At 39.2% G+C, this 9757-nt stretch overlaps 1 pseudogene; it reads right to left on the bottom strand.

Moving 5' to 3' along the window:
- Positions 1–6261: 6261 nt before the first annotated feature.
- On the bottom strand, positions 6262–7460 carry LOC110285099 (annotated as a pseudogene).
- Positions 7461–9757: the final 2297 nt, after the last annotated feature.

Genomic DNA, 9757 nt, shown 5'->3' with positions numbered 1-9757 from the left:
GGAGGTATTTAAAGTCTCTAGACAGGGACGTCTATTCATGCATCACGAAAAAGTGTGACTTGGTTCTAGACTCTGAAAAGTGCTTCCTGTAGGGGCTGGAGTCCTCACAGTGTTAGCAGTTCCTGTGCTGCTTGTCTGGCACCGTCATGACACAGCTACAGCCGTGCTGTGCTTTGTTCACTATGTGTGATAAAGAATTCCAGAAGGGAAGGGGGTGAAGTTAGATTGTGGATAAACTTGGTTCATCAGCCATGTTCTCCCCATATGCACATGAAAGAGAACAACTTTTCATATACTGAACTAACTTCATAAGACTGTAAGCAGTCAAGTGAGAGAGCATAATGTCTAGGTTCAGATGACAAAAGGAAGTTAATGCAAAACAGGCAGAAAGGAATTTGATACTGACTCCACCGTACCCCTGGAGGGTTGGGTACTTTTGAAGAGAGAGGTCTAAAAATAGAGCCTGAGATTGGCTAAGTATCTAGGACTTATTACCTGGTGTATTAAATAAACGTATTAAATAGCAGCATCAGGGTGCAATCAGTGAAATCCAGACTTCGTGACAATTTACAGAAAAGGCTGCTTTCAATGAAAGCACTGTAAAAACAACTTAAGAAGGGAAGGTTCAATCACAGATTTAAAAATGACAACAGAGGCACATCAGTTGTATGTCAGGAATGCTCCTTGTTAAAATTGTGATCCCAAAGAAAGAATTACAAAAATATAATTTGCTAACAAATGAAGTTTGAAAATGATATCTTTGGCAACATAAGTTATGAAAGTTTTATAGTAATACATTTTATTGCTTAGAGGTTTTAAATTCACAGCAAAGCTGACTGCAGGATTGAGGAGATGACTTCATGAATAACAAAACCTTGTTACCAAGTCTGACAACGTGAGTGTGATTCCTGAGTTCTGTATGGTAAAGGGAGAGAACCAACTCTGGCACGCTGACCTGTCACATACATGCATACACATACATAAGAAAAATGAAAAGACACTCTCTCCTGCTTGCACACAGAGTGGGGGGGGGGAGAGGAAGAGGGCAAGGGAGAGGGAGAAGGGATTGTGAAATTAAAAACAAAACAGCAGAAAGCACACAGGATTTCCACACCCCACACACATAAACTATTCCTCAGCATTGAACCCAGATACCCAGGGTGCAACCTTTGTTGCTGTCTATGAGTCTATGGTCCCATCACCAGCAGAGTCTATGGGTTGTATGATGTCACTGTCCATGTTGCTCAGTGAGTGGTTTTGACAAGCATTTAATGACTTGCCAAATTCGGTATTTTTGCCTCTACCATAATGTCATTTAGTGAAGACTTTTACGGCATATAGTTTTTTTCACTCAGTTAAATGCATTTACATTTCTCCCATGCCTTTGAAACATTGAGATTATTTGTTTGTATAAAATTAATGATGTTTTGTTGTCTTGGCCTGCCACAATTTATCTCTTTACTTATTGATGGATATCTTGGCTGCTTTTAAGTATTGGCGACTGTTATGGAGCTGTTAGGAGTATTTCATGTGCTATTTAAGCATACACAAAAGAGGAAGGTTTCTGCTTTGTATAGAATGCTACCAAATTTATGAGATCCTGCCAAACTCTCTCTTGAAGTGACTACGCCATTCTGTATTCCCACCAACTACAAATTAGGTTTGCATACCTTACTTTTCCAACTGTGTGTGGATTTTGGTAATTCTTGTGGCTTGTGACATCTATTGTGTCAATATCCTGAAGTCAACTGATGTTGAACATCTCTACTAACTTGCTGTCCATGTAGCATCTTTAGTGATGTGCTCAGTTGATTATTTTGTCTGTGTTTTAATTGGATTTTTGTCTGTTGTTGTGTTTGAGTTCTTTTCACATTATATAACTCTTTCTCCACCCTATAGCATGATTTCTCACTCTGTGACCCTGTCTTTTGTAGCAAAGTTCATAATTTAAATGATGTCTATTTTATCAATTATTTTTTCATTGATTTATTTATTTATAGGTTTAATATCCATTTTATTTTTATTAATCATTTTATTTGTTTACATTTCAAATGATATACCCTTTCCCAGTTACCTCCACACACAAACTCCCCATCCCATCCCATCCCCCTTTTCCCTCCTCCCCTTTACCACTATGAGGGTGCTCCTCAACCCACTCACCCACTCTAGCATGGCCTACACTGGGATATCAAGTCTCCCTCTGCTCCCATTGATGTCAGATAAGGCTACCCTCTGCTACATATGTATCTGGAATTCTGGCTCCCTCCATGTATACTCTTTGGTTGGCGGTTTAGTCCCTAGGAGTTCTGGGTGGTCTAGTTAGTTGTTATCAATTTCCTTCAGCTCCTTCAGTCCTTCCCCTAGCTCTTCCATTGGGTTCTCCAGGCTTAGTCCCATGATTGGCCCTAAGTATCTGCATCTATATTGGTAAGGTGCTGGTAGAACCTCTCAGGGAACAACCATCTCCTGTCAGCAAGCACTTCTTGGCATCAGCAATAGCATGGGGGTGGAGGGTAGGGTTGGTGTCTGCAGATGGGATGGATCCCTAGTTGGGACAGTCTCTAGATGGCTTTTATTTCTGCCTCAGTTCCACTTTTTTCCCATCTTTCCTTTGGAAAGGAACATTTCTGAGTTAAAATTTTTGAGATATGTAAGTGGTCCCATCCTTATACTGGTGATGGTCTCCATAAGTTGTATCTCCCCTTTGTTGGGCGTTTTGGCTAAAGTTATTGCCATTGACCCCTGGGAGCCTCTTGCTTTCTTAGAGTCTGGGACTTTCTAGTGGCTATCCCCAGTTCCCCATCCTCTACTGCTACAAGTTTCTATTCAATTTTCTGAACCTCTGTACTTCTCTCTTGTCTCTTTAAATACCTGTTCCTGCTCCCCCCTTTAAAACACCCGCCTCTTCTCTCCCTCCCTCCATTTACCTCCTGTGATTATTTTGTTCCCTATTCTAAGTAGGATTGAAGCATCTACACTTTGATCTTCCTTCTTAAGCTTCATATGGTCTGTGAGTTGTATCGTGGGTATCCTGAGCTTTTTGGCTAATATTCACTTATCAGTGAATATGATATGTGTTCTTTTTTTGGGGGGGTTAACTCACTCAGGGTGATATTTTCTAGTTCCATCCATTTGCCTGCAAATTTCATGAAGTCATTGCTTTTAATAGCTGAGTAGTACTCCATTGTGCAAATATACCAGGATTTCTGTATCGATTATTCTGTTGAGGAACATCTAAGTTGTTTCCAGCTTCTGGCTATTATAAATAAGGCTGCTATAAGCATAGTGGAGCATGTGTCCTTGTTGTTATATGTTGCAGCATATAACAAGGTATATGCCTGGTAGTGGTATACCTGGGTCTTCAGGTCAAAACCACTTTGGAAATCAATCTGGGGGCTCCTCAGAAAATTGGTTTTGTATTTAAAACATCAGTATATTCACACTTACATAAACATTTTCTGCTGTTATCTTCTGTGAATTTTGTGGTTTGTATTTTATCTTTAAGGCTGATTCATTTTGATGTTGTTGTTTGTGTAGAATATAAGATATGTGTGTGTGTGTGTGTGTCTGTGTGTATGTGTGTGTTATGTTGTGTATTTTGCATGCAGTTGCCCAATTGTCTCAGTACCATTTGTTGTTGAAAAGTCTACTTTTGCTCCAGGTTATTTTTTCTATTATTTTGTCAAGAACCAGTTGGTTATATTTATATAGATCTATTTATTTCTAGTCCCTCTATTCTGTTTAATTTAACAATTTGACTATTCCAAACTATCTTGGTCACTAAAGGTTTATAGTAACTCTTAAACTGAAGTAGAGTCAGCTTTCTAACTTAGTTTTTTGTCAGTACTAAATTGATTATTCTGTGTCTTCTCAGTCTCATATGAGCTTGTTATTTTCTGTAAAATATTTGTGTAATTTTTATGGTGCTTCTGTAGAATTGTCAGCCCAGAAAATCTGCCATCTTCACACAGTCTTTTTATGTCTGAATCCTTTTGTATAGTTTTTTTTTTAATATCATTGGTAAGACCTTTCCTGTTTCCCCCACCTACATATAGATTTTATGTATATTTCATTGGATTTATATTTAAATACTTCAATTCACTGGCAGTTAAAATAGAATTGTATTTTAAATTCTAATTCTACTTTCTCATTGTTGACATGTTGGAAAATTACTGACTTTTGTATTTTTAATCTTGTGCTAGCAGCCTGGCTATTATCACTTGTGAGGTCTGAAATTGCTTTGTCAGTTCTTTAAGATACTCTACAGATGCCATCTTTCCTTCCCTCTCTGCCTCCATCCCTCCCTTTCTTCCTCCTTTCCTTCATTCCTTCCTTCCCTCCCTCTTTCCTTCCTTCTCTCTCTTCTTCCTGTCTTTCTTGGCCTTTTGGACATGGTATTGCTATGTGGCTCATATATCTAGCTCAAGCTGGCCGTGAATATGCCAATCTTTCTACCTTAGCCTCCTGGGTGCAAAGGTTATACGTGTTTCCACAACTCCTGGATAACTTTATCTCTTCATTTGGAAGCCAGAACTTTAATTTATTTTTCCTACCTGTTACATTTTCTAGGACTTCTGATTAGGAACCAAAAAAGCTGTGAGTAGTGAAAGAGACAATCATGCCTCATTTCAGATCATAACATAGCTATTGAGTGTTAAATCTCATATTAGTTGTAGGATTCTTTAGTCGATATTTTTTTCCATAAAGAGGAAGTGCCCCTCTGTTACTAGCTTCTTGAGATTCATTTTTGTGAATGAATATAGACTTTTGGAAAATGCTTTTTCTGTATTTGTTGATATGATCATATGATTTCCTTATTTTGCTTGTTTTGATGGATTACATAATTTATTTTAAGATTTTAAATCAATCTTAAATACTGAAAACACATAATACTCATTTGTGATTTGTAATTCTTTTTATACTTGCTGGATTTAATTTGCTAATATCTGGTTGATGTTTTCAAATCTGAGATCATGAAAATGTTAGTTTGTAACTCGCTTGTCTTACAATGTGTTTGTTTGGTTTAAGATACTTCAAAAGTAATGCTGAGCTCATAGAATATATTAGAAATCATTTTCTTTGATTCTGGAAGAGGTTTTGGAGGAATAGTATAATTTATTCAGTATTTGGTAGCATTCAGCAGTAAGCCTGTCTGGACCTGGTGCTTTCAGTTTTATTACACCACTGACTTATTTAATTGATTTAGTTTGCAGATATGAGCCTATTGAAATGTCTATCTCCCTTTGCATAGACTTTGGTAGACTTCTCTTTGAAGGAATGGATTCATTTTCCTCAATTAGCAAACCTGTGAGCACAGAGCTTTTCAGGGTCCACCCTTTCTAAATCCTTTCACATCTGTGTGATCTGTCGTACTAAAACTTCTTTCATTCATGACACTGTTAATTTGCCTGTTCTCTGTTTTTCTTAGTTAACCTGGACAAAGAGTCATTGATTTTATTAATCTTTTTAAATTAGCTTTTGTTTTTGAGGATTATTCCTATCGATCTGTTACTTTTGACTTCCTTTATTTATGATCCATTTTTATTGTCTATTTTGTTTTAGTTTGAAATTAATTTTCCCTCTTTTTCATTTAGTGCTTGCCTTACAGTAAATATTTATTATCTATAACAAATTACACTTTAAAATAAAAACATACGTGGTTATCATGTGACTTGGTAGCAACAAAGGATAAAATGTGAAGAATTTACCAGTATTTGCCAGGAAAGTCTAGTTTCTTGAAATTTTGTTTACATGAGAAAGACCTAATTTCTTCTTCACTTAAGAAAGAGTGAATTTCAGAATGAACTAGGTGTCTGCTGCTGCTGATTTCTCAACACTTTTCTTCACTCAGGCCTCTCCTTGAGGCTTGTTTCCTTGGAATGAATTGGGTACAATTCTTAGCTCTGGTCTTCTAGAGAAAGGTATTATTGCCTCTCCCTAGGTTTTGTTTTTTGTTTTTTGTTTTTGTTTTTTTCAAGATTTGCTATTCTATGATTGTATGGAGTTTGAATTTCATAAGCCTCTGTGTAGTCTCCCACAACCCCATATATTTTGTGTATTGCTGTTTTCTGAGCTTCCTTGATATGTTCTGTGTTTCTGAGATCAATTGGAAGAAATTCTAAATTCTTGTTTATTATTTTTTTCTTTTTCAAATTTTCATGTTTTATTTTTCTTTTCTTTTCTTTAAAGCTATCACAAAGAAAACCAGGAAATACAACTAAAGTGAAAACAAATGTCTAACTGAAGTCTAAGAATCCAGGGCTACGGATGAGACATGGCACTGAAAAGGCTAGGTGTGTACAGGGAGCAGGAGGTAATTCGCATGGGCATGGCCGCAGTCCTGGGAGACACAGGGAGGTGAGGCAGCAGCTGGGCGGTTATGTTAACCGCTGCAGAATGACAGATGACAGCATTGAAAAGATTGGCTTCCGTCAGGGTTTGGTTCTTATCAGCCAGCTCTTTGTTAGGGAAGGTAATCATAAGGACAAAATTGGTGGCAGCCATAGCAGCCTGGGCATCCACGACCAAGAGCCGGAAGTCGTGATTCCATGGTTGTAGTTGAATTTCTGCACCAGCCTCCCACCATTTGGAAGCCACATTTGCATGTCCGTGGTAGGTTCTGCCTCACTGGTTAAGATGGACGAGCTAGCTTTTGCTTCATTTTCTGCTTGCTGGGCTGGAGAGCTGGTTTTTAATACCTTGGGGGCTGTGCCACCCAGTTTCTGGCTCTCGCCAGTGAAAGCTTTGAAAACTTCCTTGAGCTTCATGAAGTTCTGGTCCGGATCACCTGCCCACCGTGAGCTAACCCCAGAAGCTCTGCAGGAAGGAACCAGACACCAGAAACGAGGCATTGGATAGGTCTTGGTAGTTTCTAAGGTCTTCCAGTTATCCAGCGCTTTAGCACTACATGAACATCGTGGCTTGAATGCTGCCTCCTTTCTCCGGCCACATAGGCAGACTTCCTCTGGTGCTGCTCCAAGGCGGTAGCTCCCCTTCTGCAACCGCTCTCACTCTCGGATTAGGTTTACTTGATCTCTCCAGGATTCTTGGTCACTCTTTCCACAACTACGGTCCCATGTTCTTTGGCATCCTTAAACAGATCATCCACAGCTTGTTGGCACTTTTCTTCCTAGGAGGGCCAACAAGCTGCTGTCTACTTCTCTCTGAGCTTCCACAATAAAACCTCCGTCCCTCCTCTTCCTCCTTCTCTTAATCTTGGTCATGAATTTCTGAAGGATGTCACTCTATTATCACTAGGAGCTGAGCCTCTGGACACTGAACTTGGAGTTGTTTGTGAAATGGTCACAATGTCTTCATCCCCTCCATCCTCATAAACACTTGCAAGTGCAATCTGCAGGTCTCGGGCAGCTGACTGCAGGAAGAAACTGGCCCAGTCCTGAGCTACTACCACCTGTCACTGTCATGAACTCCCTCAAAGTGTCCTGCCACTCAACTGCCATCTTCTCCCCATGTACTTCCACACCCCAAAGCACTCCGGCGGAACTCTCCTGTTCAATATTGTTCTGATTACTCATTCTCTCTCCTTCTGTAACTTCTTTTTGTAAACCACTTGAAGCAATTACATGTTTCTTGTGTATTATTTCTGTCGTTTTCAGAATCTCTTTGATTTTAATTTTAGAAATCTCCATTTGGAATTTGGAGGAATAGTATAATTTATTTATTCAGTATTTGGTAGCATTGAGCCTGAATTCCAAAATTCTAAAATAATCTCAAGTTCATAGATTGTCCTCAGTCAAGTCTAGTGCACCAATAAACAAGTGGCTTGTGAACTTAATTTTTGCTATAATAACAGTGTAGGATATTCCAGAAAGGAGTTGTTTAGAGATTTAAGCAGGAAGATTTAAAAATTAAATTATATTATTATGTCTAGTACTTGCCCCATGTTAGCCCTATGTAGCTGGAGTGGGGAGAATCACACATAAATAAATTTGGTCATGAGTTAATAAATGAATTAAGGTGACAAATCTATAAAATTTATTAAATTCGCTGATTTTTTTAAAAAATAGTTTTGAAATTTTCATGATAAAACAAACAGTTGAAAAGAGGCTCAGTGGGAGGGGAAAACACATTCAGATTTTGAGGTGATTCCTGAGCCCTCTGAAAGCTTTAACAAGTGACAAAAGTGACCTCCTGTTTAATGTCCTGCTTAGGAGCTATTCCTTCTGCAAGGGCTTGCCTGAGTTAGCTCAGTGCATTCCAATTCTCTGAAATTAGCTGTCTGTGGCTGCTGCATAGCCCAGGGCCAGTCCCTGGTGTGCTGTTAATCAACTGCTAAACTGCCACAAAGTCTAGAGGTCACTGATCCCTCCTTACTCTGCACAATGCTATTGATTTCTGCTGCTGCTCCATGCTCAAATGACCTCTCTAAATGCCCTGTGGCCTGTGCTTCCTGTCCCTCAAGATGTGTTGGCCTGCACCTCTACTACCTTTGTTGCAAGGACTAGAATATGGTGCCTGATAAGACACCAGAGCCACAGCAAGATTCAAGGTTGGCACTTCTTACAAAGGACTTCCTTGCCCCTCTCTACATAGTGCTTAGACTGATGGCTGGAATTCTTCAGAGCAATTGTTTTGGAGGCTGTCGCTCTGAAACCTCAGAGATGACCTTTCTGCAGGCTGCATTATTTATGTCAGTCCTAAGGCTTCTCAAGGGAAGTGTGTTTTGGCCTCTGATAAAGATGACTGCCTCCTAACTGTCCTCATAATATTTCCCTTCTCTCCTCTCCAGTGAGATAATTTGCTGAAGTTTGCTTTTTATTTAAGTTGCTTGAGAAAATTTCATGTTTGAGGAACCACAAAAAACAAAAACAAAAACAAAAACAAAAACAAAAGCAAAAACAAAAAAACACACTTCTTTGGGATTTATTGTATCTATTTTAAATAGGTTGAAAAATATGCCCTATAGACAGAGCGTATAATTTTCAAAGATAAGTTCCTAAAGACTTGAGGGCAATGAATTATAGTATTTACCAAGATAAAGTTAGACAGATTGCATCAAGGAACTAGCACTTGTGGGGAAAGTAGGTGAGAGCCTGGCCATGGCAAGGCTGTTGTAGGTTCACACAGCAGCTCTTACACAGTTTGTAGACTTTATATTTAACTTGCATTTAATTAATGAATGCTAGGCTGCATGCACATAGAAGGTGCAGTGTGCTGTTCTGGTTCATATGTACTTTAGACAGATTAAATAGAGCTAGCAAATGCATCTCTCACCTCACATACTTGTCATTTTATGTTGGTAAGGCCATGTGACACTCTAAAGCAGATTCCTACTAGACATAACATTCCTCGTACAGCTGTATCCATGAATAGTACAGTTGGTCTTCTGTGCAACTGGGGCTTCATATCCATGGCCAGTGCCTCCTCACTGGCACTTCTGAGCCTTCTGCTGCACCTAGACACTGAAGCCTTGCTAGGGACTATGTGAAAGGCTTGACTCCTAAGGTGAAGTATCAGAGGCAGTAGAGTCTCTAAGAATTTGGAGCATGCTAAGAAACTTAGGGACTAAGGATGTACCACAAAATGGATTGTGGAACTTCAGCTGTTGCCCTCTTTGTTCCTGCCTCATGAGTATCTTTGCTCTGCCACAAGCTTTTCTCTTCACATATGCATGTGCCCTCCTTGCGAAAGAATTGAGGCAGAATTGGGTCTCTGAGTTCTAGGTCAATCTGATCTACATAGCCAGTTCAGACACATACTGACATTCTTCTCTGTCTCTCTATTTCTCTCTCTCTCT

Source organism: Mus caroli, chromosome 18 (genome assembly GCF_900094665.2).
Source record: "Mus caroli chromosome 18, CAROLI_EIJ_v1.1, whole genome shotgun sequence".
Taxonomy (NCBI): domain Eukaryota; kingdom Metazoa; phylum Chordata; class Mammalia; order Rodentia; family Muridae; genus Mus; species Mus caroli.
The sequence above is the reverse complement of the archived record's forward strand: the minus strand, read 5'-3'. Positions and strand labels throughout refer to the sequence as shown.